Genomic DNA, 23,089 nt, shown 5'->3' on the forward strand with positions numbered 1-23,089 from the left:
AATTCCTCATAATCAATTAACATATGGTGACCTCATAATTTTTATAAATATTATTGGATTAGAATAAGTTATAAATATGAAACTTAGAAATAAACAAAAAAAAATGATAGTAAAATATACCAAAAGTAACTTTGAAATTTTTGTGAACACTTTGGTTATATTAAACTTTCTACTCCATCAAAGGAGGCTTTTAAAAGGATCCAAAGAAGCCATTTGAATGACCACAAATAAGGAAAACCCATTCATTACAAAAATAAGTTCAATCATGACCCTAGAAAAAATAGATTTAAACCAAACAACATCGAAAGGTGTTGGGGATGTGGCAAAATAGGACATCGAGCCAAAGACTGTCCATCCACTAATAAAAATAAAGGAAAAAAAATAATATTTTAGAATTATAAGAAGTTAAAGACAATTTGAATTGTATTCTATAAGAAAATGAAAATAACTCCGCCGATAAAAATCTTAGCGATGAAGATCAACTAAATATAGACTTTGATTCTGATGATAGTAAGTCATCAAAACCTTGTGAATGCGGCAGTGCAATTGGCACATGTAAAAATCATTCTATAAATCTCATCACTAGTAGTAATAAACAAAAATTCTTTGATATGAACGATCATATTGACGATCCTTATTTCAAAAAAAAGTACTTAACCGCCTTAACAGATTTAGTTTTTGATAAACAATCAGATAACAAGAATAATAAGCCTTTTGATATGACAAATTTTTTATATAAGTTTAAATAACCAATTAAACCTGAAATTACTCTACAAACTATTCAAATCGAATTATTAATATGAAATAAATGAAATTATGCAGAGAATCAACACTCTAGACATTGATTCAATTACTCATAAAATATTAAATAATCCGCCACCTAAGACAGAACTGGAAGATTATAAATCCAAACCAAGAGAAAAATTAAATGAAGAAGACTCTCGCGTAGAACCTCTATCGAAATTAGAAATTAATATAATTATGGTCATTTGACCAAAAAAACTACCACATACCCATCACATTAATCATAGAGAAAAACTAAATCATTCATAAAAATGCATTATTTGATACAGGCGTAGATCAAAACTGTATTATTGAAGGATTAGTTACACATAAATATCTAGATAAATGCACTACTAGATTATTCTCCGTAACTGGAGAAAAACATAAAATAAATTATAAACTCGGGAATGCTTATATATGCAATAATGAATTTGTTTACTAAATGATTTCATGATAACCAAAGACATAATGGAGGAATTATATTAGGTATTTCATTCATCACCCAAATAAAGCCTTATAACTCCCAATTAGATGACATCCATACTAGAGTATTCGGAAGAGATCTCATCTTCCCCTATCTAAATACTATAGAAAAATATAAAAGTAATTACATAAAGGATAAAATATATTTCAAATACTTTTACATCAAGAAAATTTTACAATAAAGGTTATTAAAACTTCTGTTCCTGCTAGAATTTTTTTGTAAAGCTAGGAGTTACCTTCTTTAAAAAAAAAGAGAAAGATATTGACTGCAACACAGTCATACATTTTACATAAAATTATATATGTTATCATCAATTTAGAAATAAAGGGAATTAATGTGACCAAGAATAACCAAAAATGAAAAACCATTTTTATACCTCTTCGGCTAGTGACAAGATGAAGATTGTTAATATTATAGAAGCAAATCAAAGATTGCTCTGAATGAGAAGCAATGGAGATCAACAGTATTATAGGTTACAGGTCAACACGTGTTACAAATACTATCAAATACTACATATTATTGAAGTCCTGCTACACCAACAAAAACTATGAGGAGACCACAAATTCCCTCAAGAATTAGTGGTGTTATAAGTTTCTCTTAACAGATACATTGAGTAATATTTAAGAAAATCAACAGAAGTTATCAACTCAACACAAAGGTCGTTTAAAAAAGTTTTTTTTCAAATCACATATTTAATCAAGACAGTTAAAATTCAGTTGTCCGCGATGATAAGATGATTTGGGGTTCATCCCCCAAAGTAATAATGACAATTCAAAGAAATATTAAAACGAAAGTTCAAGGAAACCTTATTTAAACCTTAACACTGATACAAAATCAAAATACGATTATCAGATATTACTACTGCAAGGAATAGATTAAAATTACTTTCTTAATAAAAGGAAAGTTCAAGCACACTTTGTATTAATAAACTACCAGCACATTTTGTTATCAGTTTTATGATAAACAAGAAAAATATTAAGAAAAGAAATACTCAAGAGTGGATCCTACATGCAAAGATATGTTATTCAAATTTCAAGACCATTATAAAAAATTCAGCATTGGTCAGCGCAAGCTTATTCACTATTTCCACAATTCCACTAACATGTGGATCCCGTAGGAACAAAGCCACTAAGTAACAAAAGGACAAAATAACAATGATATGCTTTGAACATAAAATTTCAGCAAAACAAGATATACATGAAGAAAGCTATGTAAGTAGTTCCACTTACGTGACATCTATCCCAAACCACCATATAATTATTGTCTGTTATTTTTAATAGGTAGTAGTTACAGGTATGATTATTAATGTGTTTTAGTATATGCAAACATGTAAAGTAGATATCATAATAAGTTATATTAATAAGAAATTTTGAGGCCTATATATGGCTTTAAACTTGTATAATTAGGAGACATTCAAAATCTTATTATCTTTGTAATCCTCTCTACATTCTCCTACTTCTATCATTTTTTTTCCATCCTTGTTCTCTCTTGAACTTAATCAATAAAAGTTATTTTGTAAATATTCTTTCTCTACTATTTTGATTACTTATTATTCATGTTTTAAAGTTTTACAATAGTTTTCGTGTCTTCTCTTTCTTTTTAAGTTTTCTTAAAGTTTTGTTTTTAGCTTTTCTTGTTCTTGCTCCCATCCGTTACTATGTCCGATTATTCATAGGATTCTGTTTTATATCATGGCCCATCCCCTCTATTGGTATCAGAGACAAGTTGGTCAAGAATGGTATGAGTACGAGCGGCTTTGTCCCGACATTGTCCTTGGGTGGACGATATCAAGACTTAGGTTGCGGTCGCGGTGGTAAGTTTGGAGTTCGGTAGTTGCTGTTCTTTTTTCATTTATGTTCTTAGTTTTATTCCTTGAATTGGGGTAGCTGGATAATTCTCAGTTTAGACCTTTGCAAGTCCGTACCTTTCTTTGGATTAGCTTATATTATGTGTGTCGTAGAGCCAAACACGGATTGAGTTCCCGTCGTCAAGCCTAGATTAACAGGATCAAAGAAAATTATTGAAAAAAGGTAAATACAATTACTACACAAGGAATTTATAATTCTAGTATTAATCTTTAAATAGACATTTAAGCCCACGGATAGTGTTCTTCTCCTGCTTGATTCTCCATCAATTTTAAGTGAGACGCCTACTAGATATCATAATTTTATTAAAAATTATGATATTAAAAATTTGAGTCTCCTATTACTATTAATAAGAATATTGAGATTATTAAATTTCTAGCACTTAACAAACTCAATATTTATAAGAAAAAAATATAAATTTCTTCATATATGGCTTGTCCAAGTAATAGTAAACCCATTATATAGATTGAATTCAGATATGCACATATGTCTTTTGATAAGAGACTATAGGTTATTAAATATTTAGGATTCTTTATTAGCTGTAATAAAAAGTAACTTGTAAATGACCAATTATTCTTTAATTGTTATCGTAATTATTAAATAAATATTAAGGATCCAAAATAATTGATACATTAACATTAAAAGTTAAAACTAAATATATGACTAGTAAGCATACTACTGGGAAAGTAGCCATAATATATAGAATGTATTATAAATTAATAAATACTACCTTAGCCCCTAAAGGAATTTATATACTCATGGAAGCATATTATAACACCTTTATCCCAAGAATAATAAAATGGGATGACTTATTAATAAAACATAATTTGGCATTTTGACTCCATATCGGAGTAACAATTTGAAAAAGAAATATTAAAATTTCACATAGTAAGTCAACCACAAATAAGGAAAACCCATTCATTACAAAAATAAGTTCAATCATGACCCTAGTAAAAATATATTTAAACCAAATAACATCGAAAGGTGTTGGGGATGTGGCAAAATAGTATATCGAGCCAAAGAATATCCATCCACTAATAAAAATAAAGAAAAAAAATATTTTGGAATTATAAGAAAATAAAGACAATTTGAATTGTATTCTATAAGAAAATGAAAATAACTCCTCCAATAAAAATCTTTGTGATGAAGATCAACTAAATATAGAGTTTGATTCTGATGATAGTAAGTCATCAAAACCTTGTGAATGCAGCAGTGCAATGGGCACATGTAAAAATCATTCTATAAATCTCATCACTAGTAGTAATAAAGAAAAATTCTTTCATATGAACGATCATATTGACGATCCTTATTTTAAAAAAAAGTACTTAACTGCCTTAATAGATTTAGTTTTTGATAAACAATCAGATAACAAGAATAATAAGACTTTTGATATGACAAATTTTTTAAATAAGTTTAAATAACCAATTAAACCTGAAATTACTCTACAAAGTATTCAAATCGAATTATTACAAATAAAATATGAAATAAATGAAATTAAGCAGAGAATCAACACTCTAGAAATTGATTCAATTACTCATAAAATATTAAATAATCCACCACCTAAGACAGAACTGGAAGAATATAAATCCAAACCAAGAGAAACATTAAATGAAGAAGACTCTCGCGTAGAACCTCTATCGAAATTAGAAATTAATATAATTATGGTAATTTGACCAAAAAACTACCACATACCCATCACATTAATCATAGAGAAAAACTAAATCATTCATAAAAATGCATTATTCGATACAGGCGTTGATCAAAACTGTATTATTGAAGGATTAATTACACATAAATATCTAGATAAATGCACTACTAGATTATTCTCCGTAACTGGAGAAAAACTTAAAATAAATTATAAACTCGGGAATGCTTATATATGCAATAATGATGTTTGTTTACTAAATGATTTCATGATAACCAAAGACATAATGAAGGAATTATATTAGGTATTTCATACATCACCCATATAAAGCCTTATAACTCCCAATTAGATGACATCCATACTAGAGTATTCGGAAAAGATCTCATCTTCCCCTATCTAAATACTATAGAAAAAGATGAAAGTAATTACATAAAGGATAAAATATATTTCAAATACTTTTACATCAAGAAAATTTACAATAAGGTTATTAAAACTTCTGTTCCTCCTAGAATTTTTTTGTAAAGCTAGGAGTTACCTTCTTTAAAAAAAAGAGAAAGATATTGACTGCAACACAGTCATACATTTTACATAAAATTATATATGTTATCATCACTTTAGAAATAAAGGGAATTAACGCGACCAAGAATAACCAAAAATGAAAAACCATTTTTATACCTCTTCGGCTAGTGACAAGATGAAGACTGTTAATATTATAGAAGCAAATCAAAGATTGCTCTGAATGGGAAGCAATGGAGATCAACAGTATTATAGATTACAGGTCAACACGTGTTACAAATACCATCAAATACTACATATTATGGAAGTCCTGCTATACAAACCAAAATTATGAGGAGACCACAAATTCCCTTAAGACTTAGTGGTGTTATAAGTTTCTCTTAACAGATACATTGAGTAATATTTGAGAAAATCAACAGGTGTTATCAAATCAACACAAAGGTCGTTTAAAAAAGTTATTTTGCAAATCACATATTTAATCAAGACAGTTAAAATTCAGTTGTCCGCGATGATAAGGTGATTTGGGGTTCATCCCCCTAAGTAATTATGACAATTCAAAGAAAGATTAAAAAGAAAGTTCAAGGAAACCTTATTTAAACCTTAACACTGATACAAAATCAAAATACGAATTATCAGATATTGCTACTACAAGGATTAGAATAAAATTACTTTCTTAATAAAAGGAAAGTTCAAGCACACTTTGTATTAATAAACTACCAGCACACTTTGTTATTAGTTTGATGATAAACAAGAAAAATATCAAGAAAAGAAATACTCAAGAGTGGATCCTACATGCAAAGATATGTTATACAAGTTTCAAGACCATTATGAAAAATTCAGCATTGGACAGCGCAAGCTTATTCACTATTTCAACAATTCCACTAACATGTGGATCCCGTAGGAACAAAAGGACAAAATAACATTGATATGCTTTGAACATAAAATTTCAGCAAAAGAAGATATACATGAAGAAAGCTACATAAGTAGTTCCACCTACGTGACATCTATCCCAAGCCACCATATAATTATTGTAAGTTATTTTTAATAGGTAGTAGTTACATGTATGATTAATAATGTGTATTAGTATATGAAAACATGTAAAGTAGATATCATAATAAGTTATATTAATAAGAAATTTTGAGGCCTATATAAGGCTTTAAACTTGTATCATTAGGAGACATTCAAAATCTTATTATCTTTGAAATTCTCTCCACATTCTCCTACTTCTATCATTTTTTTCCATCCTTGTTCTCTCTTTACCTTAATCAATAAAAGTTATTTTGTAAATATTCTTTCTCTACTATTTTGATTACTTATTATTCATGTTTTGAAGTTTTACAATAGTTTTCTTTTTCTTCTCTTTCTTTTTAAGTTTTCTTAAAGTTTTGTTTTTAGCTTTTCTTGTTCTTGCTCCCATCCATTACTATGTGCGATTATTCTTAGGATTCTGTTTCATAACATGGCTCATCCCCTCTATTGGTATCAGACACAAGTTGGCCAAGAATGGTATGAGTACGAGCGGCTTAGTCCCGACATTGTTCTTGGGCGGACGATATCAAGACTTAGGTTACGGTCGCGTTGGTAAGTTTGAAGTTCGGTAGTTGCTGTTCTTTTTTCATTTATGTTCTTAGTTTTATTCCTTGAAGTGGGGTAGCTGGATAATTCTCAGTTTAGACCTTGGCAAGTCCGTACCTTTCGTTGGATTAGCTTATATTGTGTGTGTCGTAGAGCCAAAACCGGATTGTGTTCCCGTCGTCAAGCCTAGATTAACAGGATCAAAGAAAAATATTGAAAAAAGGTAAATACAATTACTACACAAAGAATTTATAATTCCAGTATTAATCTTTAAATAGACATTTAAGCCCACGGATAGTGTTCTTCTCCTGCTTGATTCTCCATCAATTTTAAGTGAGACGCCTACTAGATACCGTAATTTTATTAAAAATTATGATATTAAAACTTTTGAGTCTACTATTACTATTAATAAAAATATTGAGATTATTAAATTTCTAGCACTTAACAAACTCAATATTTATAAGAAAAAAAATATAAATTTCATCATATATGACTTGTCCAAGTAATAGTAAACCCATTATATAGATTGAATTCAGATATGCCCATATGTCTTTTGATAAGAGACTCTCGGTTATTAAATATTTATGATTCTTTATTAGCTGTAATAAAAAGTAACTTGCCAAAGACCAATTATTCTTTAATTGTTATCCTAATTATTAAATAAATATTAAGGATCCAAACATAATTGATACATTAACACTAAAAGTTATAACTAAAATATGAATATTAAGGATACTACTGGGAAAGTAGCCATAATATATAGAATGTATTATAAATTAATAAATACTACCTTAGCCCCTAAAGGAATTAATATACTCATGGATGCATATTATAACACCTTTATCCCAAGAATAATAAAATGGGATGACTTATTAATAAAACATAATTTGGCATTTTGACTCCATATCGGAGTCACAATTTGAAAAAGAAATATTAAAATTTGACATAGTAAGTCAACCCCAAGAAAAAGAAATAAATAAATAATTAAAAGAGGTTGATTTCTTAGAAACTATTTCCAAAGTAGAACATAAGAATTCTAAGCCCATAAAATCCCCAAGTCCCACTACCGAAATTCAAAAAATAAAAAAATTTATTGGATGATTCATTAGACGAACCTTTTGAACCGGACTTTAATTATTTAAATAAACTTTGGACTAGTCTAGAGAATTCTATTTAAAAATAATGATATATACAAAGATATTCTTTATCAGATAGATTAACCATTAGAAATAAATGATTTAGTGATATGAAAAGATTAAAATATAACGTAGAGTTTTAATGTGGTTTTAAGATACCAAAAAATTAGATGACCAAAAAGAGTCGTTAAATATCTTGCTTAATAAAAGGTATACTAGTAATAACAAGGTACTTGAATCTAAAATTCCTCCTTTAGAAGAAATTAGTCTACCCGTTGATAGTAGATTTATTACTGCCCTACCTTTTAAAATTGATCTAGTCAATACTAAAGGAGGTCCTAAAAAGAAAGATATGAATAGAATTCTGCAACAAAATAAATATAAAAATTAATTACTTTATGTAGCCTCTAAATAAATTCTTGAAGCCGATTCTAAATCAGTTTATGAGGATAAATCAAATCGTTCCAACAATAATAAAAATTGAAAACTAGAAACTCATCCAATATTTGAACTACCAGAATTTTCTATCGAGATATTCCTTGTATTTAAAGAAAAGTTTGAAATCACTAATGATCTTATAAAAATAATTAATAAGAAACTAAAAACAATAAATATTAATACCTTTTACAAAAATGATAAAAATATTAATAAATCAAGTTCTGATTATTCTACTAAAAAGAATAGTTATAAGGAACCTTCTCTTTCAGATATGCAATACAAAGAAAATGAGTTTCTATCTCATACTTCTTATTCGGGAAGAGAAATAGCTGAATGGAAAATTTATGGACTAGAGGAACATAAAATTTATTATAAGTTACATGAAATTTGAATGGCCATTACAGGTTATAAAATTAAAAATTTATCACATAAACAATCCGCTACTTCAATTATAGCTGGATTTATCGGCACATTAAAAAATTTGTTTAATAATTATCTCACAGAAGATATTTGGAAAAGTATATTAAATAATACAACTATTAACCCAATTAATAAATATGAATTTTCAGGACAAACTATAGAGAATATAGTCTTAGAAAATGTCACTACCACCTTACTTTATAACATAGCTAAACATTTTATTGGAGAACCTCATCTTTTTAAAGATAGAAGCGTAGAGATATTATCTTATCTATCTTGCCCAATGTTGGATGATTTTAGATGGTATAAAGATATTTTTCTCAACAATGTTATGATTAGAAAAGACTGTAATCACAATTGTTTGAATGATAAATTTGTTTCTGGTCTAACCAAGTTATTTTCTATAAAGTATAGTATAACTTTAAAAGATTTATTTGAAGGAAAAATTTCTTACAATAAATTAACCTATGGTGACCTCATAAGTTTTATAAATTTTAATGGAATAGAATTATGTAGAAATAGTAAAGTTAAGAATCAAGTGAAAAGAGATAGTAAAATACATCAAAAGGAACTAGGAAACTTTTGTCAGGACTTTGGTTATAATAAACTATCAGCCCTATCAAAAGAGTCTCTTGAAAAAGGGAACAATAAAAGTAAATATATATCAGTGGAACCCCGTCATTACAAAAGAAGGTTAAAAAAACCTTACCATGACTTAAGTAAAAATAGATTTAAACAAGACAACACTGAGAGGTGTTGGGGCTGTGGGAAATAGGACATCAGGCAGAAGACTGCCCAACCACTAATAAAAAAAAGAGAAAATTAATATGTTAATTTTGGAAGAAGAAGTTAGGAAAAATTATATTCTATATTATAAGAAAATAATTCCTCCTTTGATAAAAATTATAGCAACGACGGTCAGTAGTGATGACCTATAGTTCTTAAAATAGTAAGTCATCCGATACTTGCGAATTTGGTAGTGCAAGTTGCAACTACAAAAACCAAAATTATTCCATAAATGTTATTACTAATAGTAATAAGGAAACATTCATTGATATAATAAATCAAATGAAAAATATTGATTTTAGTTACTTAAGTATCTTAAGAAATTAAGTCTTGATAAACAAGCTAACACAATTACAGAAAAATCACCACCTAATCAGAAATCGGAAAATTATAAATCTGAACCTAAAGAAACATCACAAAAGGCAGTGTCTCTCATTTAATCTCAATATTAATTAAGAATTCGTACCATTGCGATCATTAGCAAGACATCCGTAGCACGATGCTAGGTAAAAATCTTATATTCCCCTACGTAAATTATACATCAAAAGAAGAGAATAATTTCCTAAAAGAAAAAAAATACTTTTAAATTAATATATTTTAACATCAAGAAAATTATACAATAAAACTTACTAAACCTTCTCCTCCTCCTAAGTTTTACTTTACCTTCGTTGTAGAAGTAGGAGTTATTCGACTTCAAAGTAGTTTAAACACAACTCAATATATTTTCCATAAAAACTATACATTTTTTAGTTAGAAAATTTTTTTATGCAACTTTGTTTTTCAACTAAAGGGAGAAAAGCTCTATAAAATTTTAATCAAAGAAATTTTCAGCGGGAAAATCAGGTAAGGAATAAGACTTTTCCCGACGTACAATCCCAAAGAAAAAATGAAACGACCATTTTTTGAAAAAGATCAAAAAAATAAGAAGATATATACATGTATTCCCTCCTACCAAAATATGCTATACCCTCACAATTAAAAGGATCCATAACCAGCTCACCCAAGCTAGAACAACTTCATTCAGTTTTTCGAGAGGATTCATCCTCCTCGATCAATAAAATTATTTTTGTCCAAACCAAAGATAGTTACAAGATGGAAAACGCAGAGATACACCATAAAAAATTATGTGGAGACGGAAGATCCCCTCAAGACCAAAAGGTATTATGAATTTAATTTAACTGATACCGATTTGGTAAAAATTTAGCATGTATTTGACTAAAATAATTCAGATAATATACAATATTCCAAATTCACTACTAAAAGAATCTTGAGTCCATTCGAATGGTTTAATATCATCTACATACCATTATTCACTAATCAAAAGATCATCAACCCCACACATATAACGAGTTTAATTACAAAGCAGCATAATATAACTTTATTTTTGTTAGACTAAACACCCACACCTGGTTTAGCAAATATCCAGAAGAAATGAAAAACACAATTACTCCACGATGATTTTAGGAATGGTGGAGTCAGTTCATAGGAAATAAATAGGTATTGTCAACTCAACATCAAATACAGTTTGAGAAGTTTCAAGTAGAGAGAAATATATTTACCTTATCAGAATATATTAAATTATGCAATTCTTTATCACCAAAAAGATCTCTTATATTATTAGTTGGTCCTTCAATATTCATGAATTAGAGAGGATCAAATATTTAAGCAAAATCATTAAGATCAAAGGATAAGCTCTAGCTGTCTACGATGATAAGTTAAGTACAAGTTCATCATCTCAAAAGGATTATGACTAAAAAAGATTAAAAAGAAAGCTCGAAGAAGCCTTACTTAACCCCAACACTGATACAAAATCAAATTTTGAGTTATTAGATATTGTTGCCTCCCATGATGAGCATAGCAATACAGATATGTTAGATATACAAGGAATATCACAAGCATACCTTCTTAATTAAAAGAAAGTGCCAGCACTTTGATGATAAACAAGAAAAATATCAAGAAACGAAATATTCAAAAGTGGACTCTTCATACCAAGATATGTTACGCAAGTTTCAAGACCATAATAAAAATCAAACATTGGTTAAAGTCCATCTTATTCACTATGTAAACAATTCTACCAAAATGAGGACCCCGCAGGAATAAAGCCACAAAGTAACAAGAGTACAAAATAACAAGATATGCTTTGAATATAATATTTCAGTAAAAGAAGATAAACATGTAGTTAAGTCTACGGAAGTAGTTTCAGCTAATGTGCCATCTATTCCAAGCCACCTACAATTATCATCAGTTATTTTTAGTAGGTAGTAATTACGTGTTTAAAAAATAATGTGTGTCAGTGTATGCACAAAGGTAAAATATATAGTAGAATAAGTTAAAATTAGTCAACACTTTTGAAGCATATTTAAGGATTTTAACTTGAACCAGTAGAGGCATTAAAAACATACGGCTTTGAAACCTCTCAAAAATTCTCTCCATTTCCCATCTTTTCCATTTCTCCCATCATCCATGTAATCTCTCTATTCCCTAAATAAATAAAGTTATACTGTAAGTATACCTTCTCTACTATTTGGATTATTTATTTATGTTTGAATTTAAATTTTTATTACAACTTTTGTACTTCTTTTTGTTTAAGTTTTCGTAAATTTTTCTTTCCAAGTGTTTTGCTCCCTTCCAATACTCTACCAAAATTTCCTTTGGATTCGATCCCGAAAATTGGTCCATCCCCTCCATTGGTATAAGAGAAAAGTTAGCTAGAAGAGTATGAGCATGAGCGGCTAAGTCGGTATGTTCTCCTAGGGCGTACGACGTCAAAACATAGGTTGCGATCAGTGTGGTAATTTTATAGATTGCTAGTTGTTCTTCTTCTTCCAGTTATATTCTTAGTTTTATTCCTTAATGTGGGGTACCCAGATAATTTCTAGTTTAGACAATTGCAAGCCCGTACTTTCCATTGGATTAGCATAGACTGTGTGTGTCATAGAGTTGGACCCGGATGGTGTTCCCGTCTCCAAGCCTAGAGGAATAAGATTAAATAAAATTAGTGAAAAAGGTAACAACAATTACTACACAAAGAATTTATTGTTCTAGTAGCAATCTCGAATGTAGAAATTTAAGTCCTAGGATAGTGTTTTTTCTCAACCTTCTAGATTCTCCCTTAAATTATAATGAATTCACCTGCACATCAAAATATATTATATAGTAAAATTACAAAATTGAACATGACCTACAAAATTGGAATATTCCTAAAGATCCTTTAAAAAGGTTTATACAAAAAGGAAACTTTGATTTTATTAGAAAATAATATATTAAGACTGTTGTAAAAACCCTAAAATGATGCTAAGTAATGCTTAAAGTGTCTTGAATGTCTATGATTAGACTGGGTTCACAAGGATTGATGCGCGAAGAACCGGACTTCTGAACCCTTGCAACAGCCAAGCCAATTAACTTGGGGAGTTAACTAATTTAGAAAAGGTTGATTCCAACGATGTAGGTCTCGCGAATGTGAAGATTTACTTAGATGAGTCTCTGCTGAACTTAAACAGGGGAAATCTTATGTTTGGAGGGTCTAGGGGTAAAATGATCTTTTTTCAGGATAAGGGTAGTATCATAATTACCCTTAATATGTAATTAATTATTTAATAAATAAGGTGTACGGGCATTTTGGGTAGAGACGGTAGAAATGGCCATTTTAGCCAAATCTTGCTCAACTCGAGTTCGAACATATGTGGGAGCAATGATTTAATTTGTTTTATTTAAACTGGCAGGTTAATTTAGTAATTTAAAAATTAATGCCTGATAAAAAAGGTAAAATCAGTTTTTATTTATGAATTATTAATTATTAATTAATTTGACTAAGTCTTACCAACAAGTCCTAGTTCTAAGTGGACTCTACCTCACACTTATCTCTTTCACTCCTATGTATCTATCTCTCACGTATGCCTCTATCTCAACTTCAAGTTTTCTCTCTACTTCAAAAAAAATAGAAAACAAAACAAAATTTCTTCACACTTGAAGAACTTAAAAACTAAAAACGAACAAGCTAATCTTAGAAATGAAAAATTAATGAAATTTCTAGTGGGGTAAAGTTTGAGATTTTTTGGTGGACCTTAATTGGTGGTGGTTATTGGGCAGCAAGTTCAAGTGTTGAACAACATTGAAATCAGGTATGGGTTTCTCTCGTGGAGTCCTTTCTCCAATAGAATTTTCTTTCCCATGAATTCAACGAATCTTGCAACTAGGGTTGTTCCTGTTCTAGTCGAACTCCTTAACCCTAGTATCCCTTTGATCTCAATGTGAAATAAGTCAGAGATTATGTTGTTGGTATGTTTGCTGGTTGTGTAAGTATGAAGTATGATTTTCATGATAATGTGTTCATGATTATGTTTTTGGAATTGTTAGCATGTTAAGTTATGTCAACCGAAAGTATGTGAAAAATTATATATTTTTATGGTTGTACTCTATGTGCGAATGTTTGGGTAAATCATGAGGTGTAAAAGTGGTGTAACATTGCTGGATGTTATGGTAATTCTTGGATTAATATAATAATACAAATAAAAAACTTAAGATGAACCAAATGATCCATGAAATGCCTCAAGAATTTACGTATGAATGATGCTAAAAAGAAGCTGAAAATAGTGAACAAATTTCCAGCATTTGGTAGGTTAGGTGCGGCCAGACAAAGTCGTACAAAATGCTATGAAAAATGAATGTAAAATAAGTGAAATCACTAGGGATTTAACCCAATATATCATTAGATGAAATCTACAAAAAAATTAACAAAAAATTTAAAAAAATGAATTGGAAGAGACTAAATTTTTAGTTTGGAAGATATTGTAGTCTCGGCTAACTTTAAAAAAATGAGCTTCGTTTAATTTTTTTTGTAAAATGTGAGTTCATTTGGGATTGAAACCATGAACTCACTAAATGAAAATTTCATAAAAGTTTCGTGATAAAAATGTAAGTAAAAATAGATGTGGTGAGTGAGGATTGAACCCACAACCTCTTGAATGGATGAGAGAGTTAGTAGAAAAATAAAGGAGAAAATAAAAGTGAAGAGTGGAGATTGAACCCACAAGCTCTTGGATAGGTGACAAAGTTAAGAGATCAATTAAAAGAAAAAAATTTTTTTGTGGGGGATTGAACCAACAGCATCCTTGACTTAAACGAAAAAGGAGAGGAGAAAAAAATAGGAAATATTATGGGTTTGATGGGGATCAAACTATGGTCCCCCGAATCTGAAAAATGCAATTATCAAGTTTAAAATAAGATAAAGTGTTGTCCAAGGGATTATAAATAGGGTTCCCTTTCCCAATTCCATATTGAAATATAAAGCATACGTAAGTAAATATTTAATGAATTCTGCCTCGAATGATCGAAATAGATATCTTGGCATATCGACAAGATGCATAAGTCTTGTACCACATAATCTTGGGTAAACACGAATCACATAGACAAACTATGAATGAAGCCTTATGGCTTGTATGTATGGACTCATAAGTCTATTATACGTTTAAAAGTAGGTGAGCCTAAGAAGTATGTGTAAAATGATGTAACCCTAGAAGGGTTAAGTAAGACTGTAAAACACACTAAATTGACAAGTGCATTGGCATATGATGAAATGTACATTCATGTGGGTGAGTAATTATGAAAAGAAAATGTGTTAAAGGTAATGAATGAGGTGACAATATGATAAGAGTCTAATGTGAAAGATGAGAGCAATCTCAAATGCGCCTAAGTAAATGTTTCTAAAATGTACTCACTTAGGAGAGTATAAAGCTAATGAAGAGACCTGTCTCTATGAACACTCTGATGAATGTATTGAAGTTAATACATACTTAATACTAATGATAAAATGATAAATCATTTAATGACCTATGATGTCCTCATGCTTGAAGCCAACTTCCATAATGTATGACTTTAATGTAATGGAACTTTATGCTGATCACCGATAGACTAGCTATGAGAAGTGATGTATTCATTATGGAAGGTAAGAGGTTCATGTAACTCCCATGAGATGATACTATTTGGCATGCCGGGTATTGGTCTCCTTATATCTCATAGTCTTTGAACCTATACTGCCAATATAGGGATCTAGCACGGTTCAATTCCCTATATACGCTAGCATGATTTGGTTCACTTTGGCCGGTGATTTAAACTCCTTCATGATGCTCAAATGATCTATGTCGGTGAAGGTTAAAGTTCCCAAAGAAAGAAGGAGGACAACCTCAATTAATGCACATAATGAAATGAACGATACAAAAGGTGTTAGGATAGGGTAATTAAGATGTGAGATACGCTAAAGTAATGACACTAGATATTCTTGGTCATTGCACAACAAACCCGATGAGAGTCTTAAACTGCATCCTATGTGTGACAAGTGATTGCACTAGTATAAGAATGAATGAAAGTGATGTTCGTATAATTGAATGAAGCTGACTCTATATTTTCTAAAGAAGGATCCCTAGTTGAGGTCCTATATGTTGAACCCTTATTTGGGGAAGTCCTAATGTCAAGTCCATGATTCCAAGGTCTCATGGCATATGAAAGAATGATGTGAACTATGTGATATGATATGTGCTATACGTTATGTGCTGCTTGTAAAATGATAAGTATGATGATACATGTTACTCTCATGGCATGACTTTCCTAATCCAAATTTCGCAAGTCCGTTGACTTTCCTAATCCAAATTTGGCAAGTCCACTGACTTTCCTAACCCAAATTTTGCAAATACACTGACTTGACTTTCCATAAATTTTGTTGTTAGGTTAGAGCTATTCTTAATTATGCATGTCCGTCGTGTATGCTAGCATATACCCATACTTAGAACAAGTTTGTACTAAAACCATACAATATCTACATTCTGTGTGGGCACAGGTGGATTTTAGAGCTTATAGTACGACATTGTCACTATCCGGACGTGGAGCATTCATCCGTATTTGGTAGGCCCTCATTCTTTTTAAGACGTCTGCCCATTATATTCTAGATTAGATATAGGTTTGAGTTAGTTCATATAGATAGTTGATGGTGAACGTTTATGAGTTTAACTAAAATGTCTTATATGAATGATAAGTAACAAAAAGTTCAAATTTTCCGCAAAAATTAACCTAGATGATGTAACGATGACGTATGTAGGCTTGTCTGCGACCTTAAATAGGTCAACGATGCTGGTCTTGTCTGGTGTCTAGACTCCGACCGTGACAACTTCTGAGTTTACTATTGCTATTAATAAAAATATTGAAACTATTAGATTATTAGCAACCAATGATATAAATAGAGATATAAGAGGAATTATAAATTTCTTCACATAGGACTTGTCCAGGTGGTAAAACGATTAAATTTTGTTGATTAATTATTAGAAGTACTACAAAGTTACCTTGCTAATGGCTCGATAGAATTTACTTGTTATCCTAATTGTTGAATAGATATTAATGATCAAAATTTAATTCATACATTAACATTATATGTTAAAACTTAAAATATGAATAGTAAGACTAATACTAAAGAAATAGCAATAATATATAGGGTATATTATAGATTAATGTAAACTATCTTAGCCCCTAAGGCTACAATGATATGTAATAAAGGAGTTACCATGCTCATGGAAATCATAACCATAATAACACCTTTGTTCCAAAGATGATAAAATTTGATGATGTATTAACAAAATATGATTGACATTTTGACTCCAAAACAACGCCAAAAATTAATGAGGAAAATCCCATATTGACCAAGTAATTCAATTTTGAGATGGATAATAGATTTAAAATTTTGTAAGATCCCAATCTTATAATCAAATATGTTCGAGTAAAATAATGTCATTTTCTAGACCTTCTTTGGCCATAACTAAGGATGAAGATGACATATCTTTAGAAAAAATAGATTAAAAAAATAAAAGATGTAGATTTCTCAAAAACTATTCCGAATGTAGAATATGAACTTACAAAATCTAATCCCACAATTTGCAAAGAAATTAAGGATGCTTTATGCATGATTATATTAGATGAAACTTTTATACCAGATATTAAATATTTAGATAAACTTTTGACTGGTCAAGAAAATTCCATAAAAAATAATGGTATGTACAAAGATACTCTTTACTAGAAAGAATAAAATTTAGAAATAAATGGCTTACTGATATGAAAATATTAAAATGTAATAGGAATTTTTTAAACTGTTTGTAAATAGGAAAATTAGATGACCAAAGAGGGCATTAAACATGCTTGTTAACAAATGGTAGCAAAAATAATAAAGTAGTTAAATCAACGATTCCCCCATTAGAAGAAATTATTTTACAAATACAGAATAAAATTATTACTGCATCACCCTTTAAAATGGACATAATAGACTCAAAAGGTGATCCTACAAATAAGGATATAAATAAAATACAAAAACATAATAATTTACAAATCAATGACTTATGTAGTATCTAAGCAAATCCTTAAGGCTACTAATAAAATAGATATTAAAGATAAACCATGCTCTTCCTATAAAAATAAAAATAAAGATATATAAATTCACCCTATATTTAAACTACCTGAACATCCGAAAGATATATTTCTGAACATTCAATAGAAACTTGAAATTACTGATGAACTGATAGGAATAATTACTGAAAAACTAAAATTTAAGATTATCAAAAGATAATGAAAATGAAATTAATAAATTATTTTCTAATTATTCCAACAACAAAAATTAGTACAAGAGACCTTCCTTTCCAAATAGACAGTATGAAGAAAATGAAATTATGTCACATACTTCACACTATGGGAATGACTGCAGAATGGAGTATTGATGGTTTCGCAAAACATGAAATATATAATAAATTACATGAAATGGGTGTGGATATTACGACATATAAAATAAAAAATTTATCTGATAAAGAAGCCGCTACTTTAATAATCGTCGAATTTTCTGGCACATTAAAAAGTTGGTGGGACAACAACCTCACTAATGAAAATAGGGAAAAGGTAGTAAATGCAACTCCTATTATCCCTATAATTAAAACTGAACCTGGGGGGAAACTATAGAAAATCATTTTTTAGAAGATGCTACAACAAACTTAATTTATAGTATAGCTTTATATTTTATAGGTGAACCTCCATTCTTTCAAGATAGAAGTTTACATATATTGTCTAATCAATCATGTCTAATGTTAGATGATTTTAGATGGTATAATGATGTCTTCATAAATGATGAAAATTGGTGGAAGGGTGTCGAACATGTATTAGAATTAATTCATAGTAGAAACGTTCGAGTACGACTCCCCAAAGACCAACCAAGGGCCTTTGAGGAGAACCCCTGCATTTTGGGGTCAAAGGACTGCCCAAGGATGGGCGCACATACGAAAACCCAAACATTGAACAATAAACAATAGGTTTTAAACCTCAAATTCTTAACCACAAACCCTAAAACACTAAAAAAACTAAACCCTAACCCTAACCCTAAACCAAAACCTAAACTTAAACCATAAGCGTGAAACCCCAAGTAAAAAATACAAAAAAAAAACCAAACAATAAACACTAAACCATAGGTTTACCCTAACCCTATCCATAACATGTACCCTACCTCTAACCCTATTCTCAACCATAACCCTTACCCTAAATTCTAAACCCAATGCCTAAATATCAAAATCCTAGAATTAAACACTAAACCGTAGATATTACAACTGAAACCCTTAACCCCAAACCCTAAAACCTAAAAAAAAAATCCTAACCCTAACCTTAAAATTATCCCTAACCGTAACCTTATCATAAAACCTAAACACCAAGCCCAAAGTAACAATACCCAATCATGAAACACTAAACCATTGATAACAAACCTCAAATCCTAAACCCCAAAAAAAAATCCTAACCCTAATCTTAACACTAACCCTAATGCTAAACCATGAACCCAAACATTAAGTACAAAACAATAGAGTTTAAACCTCAATATTCTAAAACTTCAACTATAAAACCTAAAAAAAACCACACCAGAAATCCAATCCTAACCCTAACTGTAACCTTAATCCTTAAACCTTAAACCCTAAGTCCTAAACCCAAAATTTTAAAAAAAACATAAGTCCAAAATACGAAAACCCAAAGACTAAACACTAAACCATAGATTTTTAATCTGAAATCCTCAGTGAAAAGACCTAAAACCTAAAAAAGGACATAAAGCCTAATCATTAAGATAACCCAAACCCTAACCCTAACCCTAACCTAATTCAAAACCCTAAGCGAAAAGTACCAAAACACAAACATTAAACACTAAACTATAGATTTTAAACAAAAAATCCTGAATTCCATAATCTTAAACCTAAATAAATCCTACAACCTAACCTTATCCTCAACCTGAACCCTAAACCCTAAACCCAAAACACAAAGCCCAAAATACCAAACCCTAACAATAAGCACTAAACCATTGATATTCTTATTCAAACCCTTATACCCAAACCCTAAAACCTCAAAATCAACCTAAACCCTAACCCTAACCCTAACATTAACCCTAACCCTAACCCTACAATAAATCCTAAACCCCAAGCCCAAAAAACAAAACCAAAACATTAAACACAAAACCATTGATATTAAACCTCAAATCCTAAACAATAAACTTGAAAACAGAAAAAACCAAAAAACCTTAACCTAACCCTAACTATAAAATCTATCCCTAAAGAATAATCCCAAAACCCTAAGCCCTAATACCAAAAACCAGACATTAAATAACAATAGATTTTAAACCACAAATGCTAAACTTTGAACCATAAAACAAAAAAAAAACATATACCATAAATTAATTGTAACCCTAATCCTAAACCCTAAGTCCATAAAAACACCTTTAGTCCAAAATAAGAAAACCCAAACATTAATCACTAAACCATAGATTTTAAACCTCAAATTCTAAACCACAAACCCTAAAACCTAAAAAAACTAAACCCTAAACCTAACCCTAAACCATTATCCTGAAATCCCAACTCAAATATACAAAAACCCAAACAATAAACACTAAACCATAGATTTACCCTAAGCCTATCCCTAACACGAACCCTAACCCTAATCCTATTCTCAACCCCAACCCTAACCATAAATTCTAAACCCAAAGCCTAAATACCAAAACCCTAACATTAAACACTAAATTATATATATTACATCTCAAATCAATAAATCCAAATCCTAAAACCTAGAAAAAAACTAAACCCTAACCGTAACACTAAAATAACTCTAACCGTAACTCCACCATAATATCTAAAATACATGCCCAAAATACCAATACCCAAACATTAACCACTAAACCATTGATAATAAACCACAAATCCTAAACCTTAAACCCAAAAACAAATAATAAAATGAAACACTAACATTAACCATAACCCTAACATTAACCCCAAATCCTAAAACATGAACCCTGTGTCCAAAAAAGATCCAAAAAAACCCTAAGTATCAAATACGAAAATCAAAACATTAAACACTAAACCATTAATTTTAAACAAATCCTAAACCACAAAATGAAAAAAAATAAATAAACCCAAACCCTAACCCTAAAAAAAAACCTATCAATAAACTATAACCTGAAACCCCAAGAAAAAAATACGAAAACCCAAACATTAAACACTAAACTATAGATTTTAAACAAAAACTACCAAACCCCCAAACCTTAAACCTAAAAAACCCCTAAACCCTAACACTATCCTCAACCTTAACACTAAACCCTAACACTAAGCCCTAAATACGAAAACCTAAGCAATAAACATTAAACCATTGATATTACAATTAAAACCTTTATCCCCAAATCCTAAAACCTAAAAAGCAACCTAAACCCTAACCGTAACACAAATATTAACCCTAACCCTATCCCAATGATAAAGCCTAAAACACCAAGCCTAAAATAGAAAAAAAAACATTAAACACTAAACCATTCATATTTAACCTTAAATTCTAAACTATAAACCCAAACAACGAAAAATACAAAAAAACCCTAACCTGAAATTTAACCCTAACCTTAAACCTAACCCTAACAATAAATAATAATCCAAAAACCCTAATCCCTAATAATAAAAGAACAAAATATTAAATACAAAAAAATAGATTTAAAACCTTAAATGCTAAACCCTGAACCATAAAACCAAAAAAATCTTACACCATAAACTTAATCCTAACTCTAAACCCTAAGTCCATAAAAAAACCTTTAGTCCAAAATCTGCAAACCCAAACATTCAACAGTAAACCATAAATTTTAAACCTCTAATTCTAAACCACAAACCCAAAAACATAAAAAAAATAAATCTTAACCCTAATCCTAGCCTAAACCCTAAACCTAAACCATTAATTTGAAACCTCAACTGAAAAATACAAAAACCCAAACAATCAACACTAAACCATACATTTACCCTAACGATATCCCTCACACGTATCCTAACCCTAATCCTATTCTCAACCCTAAACTAACCCTAAATTCTAAACCCAAAGCCTAAATACCAAAACCCTAACATTAAACACTAAACCATATATAATACAACTCAAATCCATAGCCCCAAATCCTAAAACCTAAAAAATAACCAAAACCCTAATCGTAATCCTAAAATAAACCCTAATCGTAATCCTTCCATAAAACCTCAAAGCCAAGCCCAAAATACCATTAACCAAACATTAAACACTAAACCATTGATAATAAAACTCAAATCCTTAACCGTACATCCAAAAACCAAAAAAAAAATCCTTAAACTTATAACCCTAACCCTAACCCTAACCCCAAACTCTAAACCCTGAACCCTATGTCAGAAAAAGATCCCAAAAAAAACCTAAGTACGAAATACGAAAATCAAAACACTAAACACTAAACCATCGATTTAAAATCTCAAATACTAAACCACAAACCCTAAAACTGAAAAAAAACCTAACCCTATCCCTAACCCAAAACCTAACACTAAACCATTAACCCGAAACCCCAAGCTCAAAATACAAAAACCCAAACATTAAACACTAAACCCTACACTTTAATGAAAATATCCTAAAATCAAATACATGAAACATAAAAAAAACCTAAACCCTAACCCTAACCCAAACCCTATCCTTAACCCTTATATTAAACCCAAACAAAAATCCAAAAATCCAAAAATGTAACAGTAAACACTAAACCATATATACTATAACTCAAACACTTAACCCAAAAACCTAAAACCTAATTAATAAACTAAACCCTAACCCTAACCCTAACCCTAATATTAACCCTTACCCTAACACTAGCATAAGCCTTATGCCACAAGACCAAAATACACAAACCCAAACTTTTAATACTAACTCATTGATATTAAACAACAAATCCTACACCCTAACCATAACCATAATCCAAAAACCCTTAGCCCAAAATAACAAAATCAAAATATTAAATACTTAACTATAGATTTGGAACCTTAAATACTAATCACTGAACCACAAAACTAAACAAAATCTACTCCATAACCCTAATCCTAACCCTAACCCTAACACTAACCTTAAAACCCTAAACTCT

Source organism: Solanum lycopersicum, chromosome 9 (assembly GCF_036512215.1).
Source record: "Solanum lycopersicum chromosome 9, SLM_r2.1".
Taxonomy (NCBI): Eukaryota; Viridiplantae; Streptophyta; class Magnoliopsida; order Solanales; family Solanaceae; genus Solanum; species Solanum lycopersicum.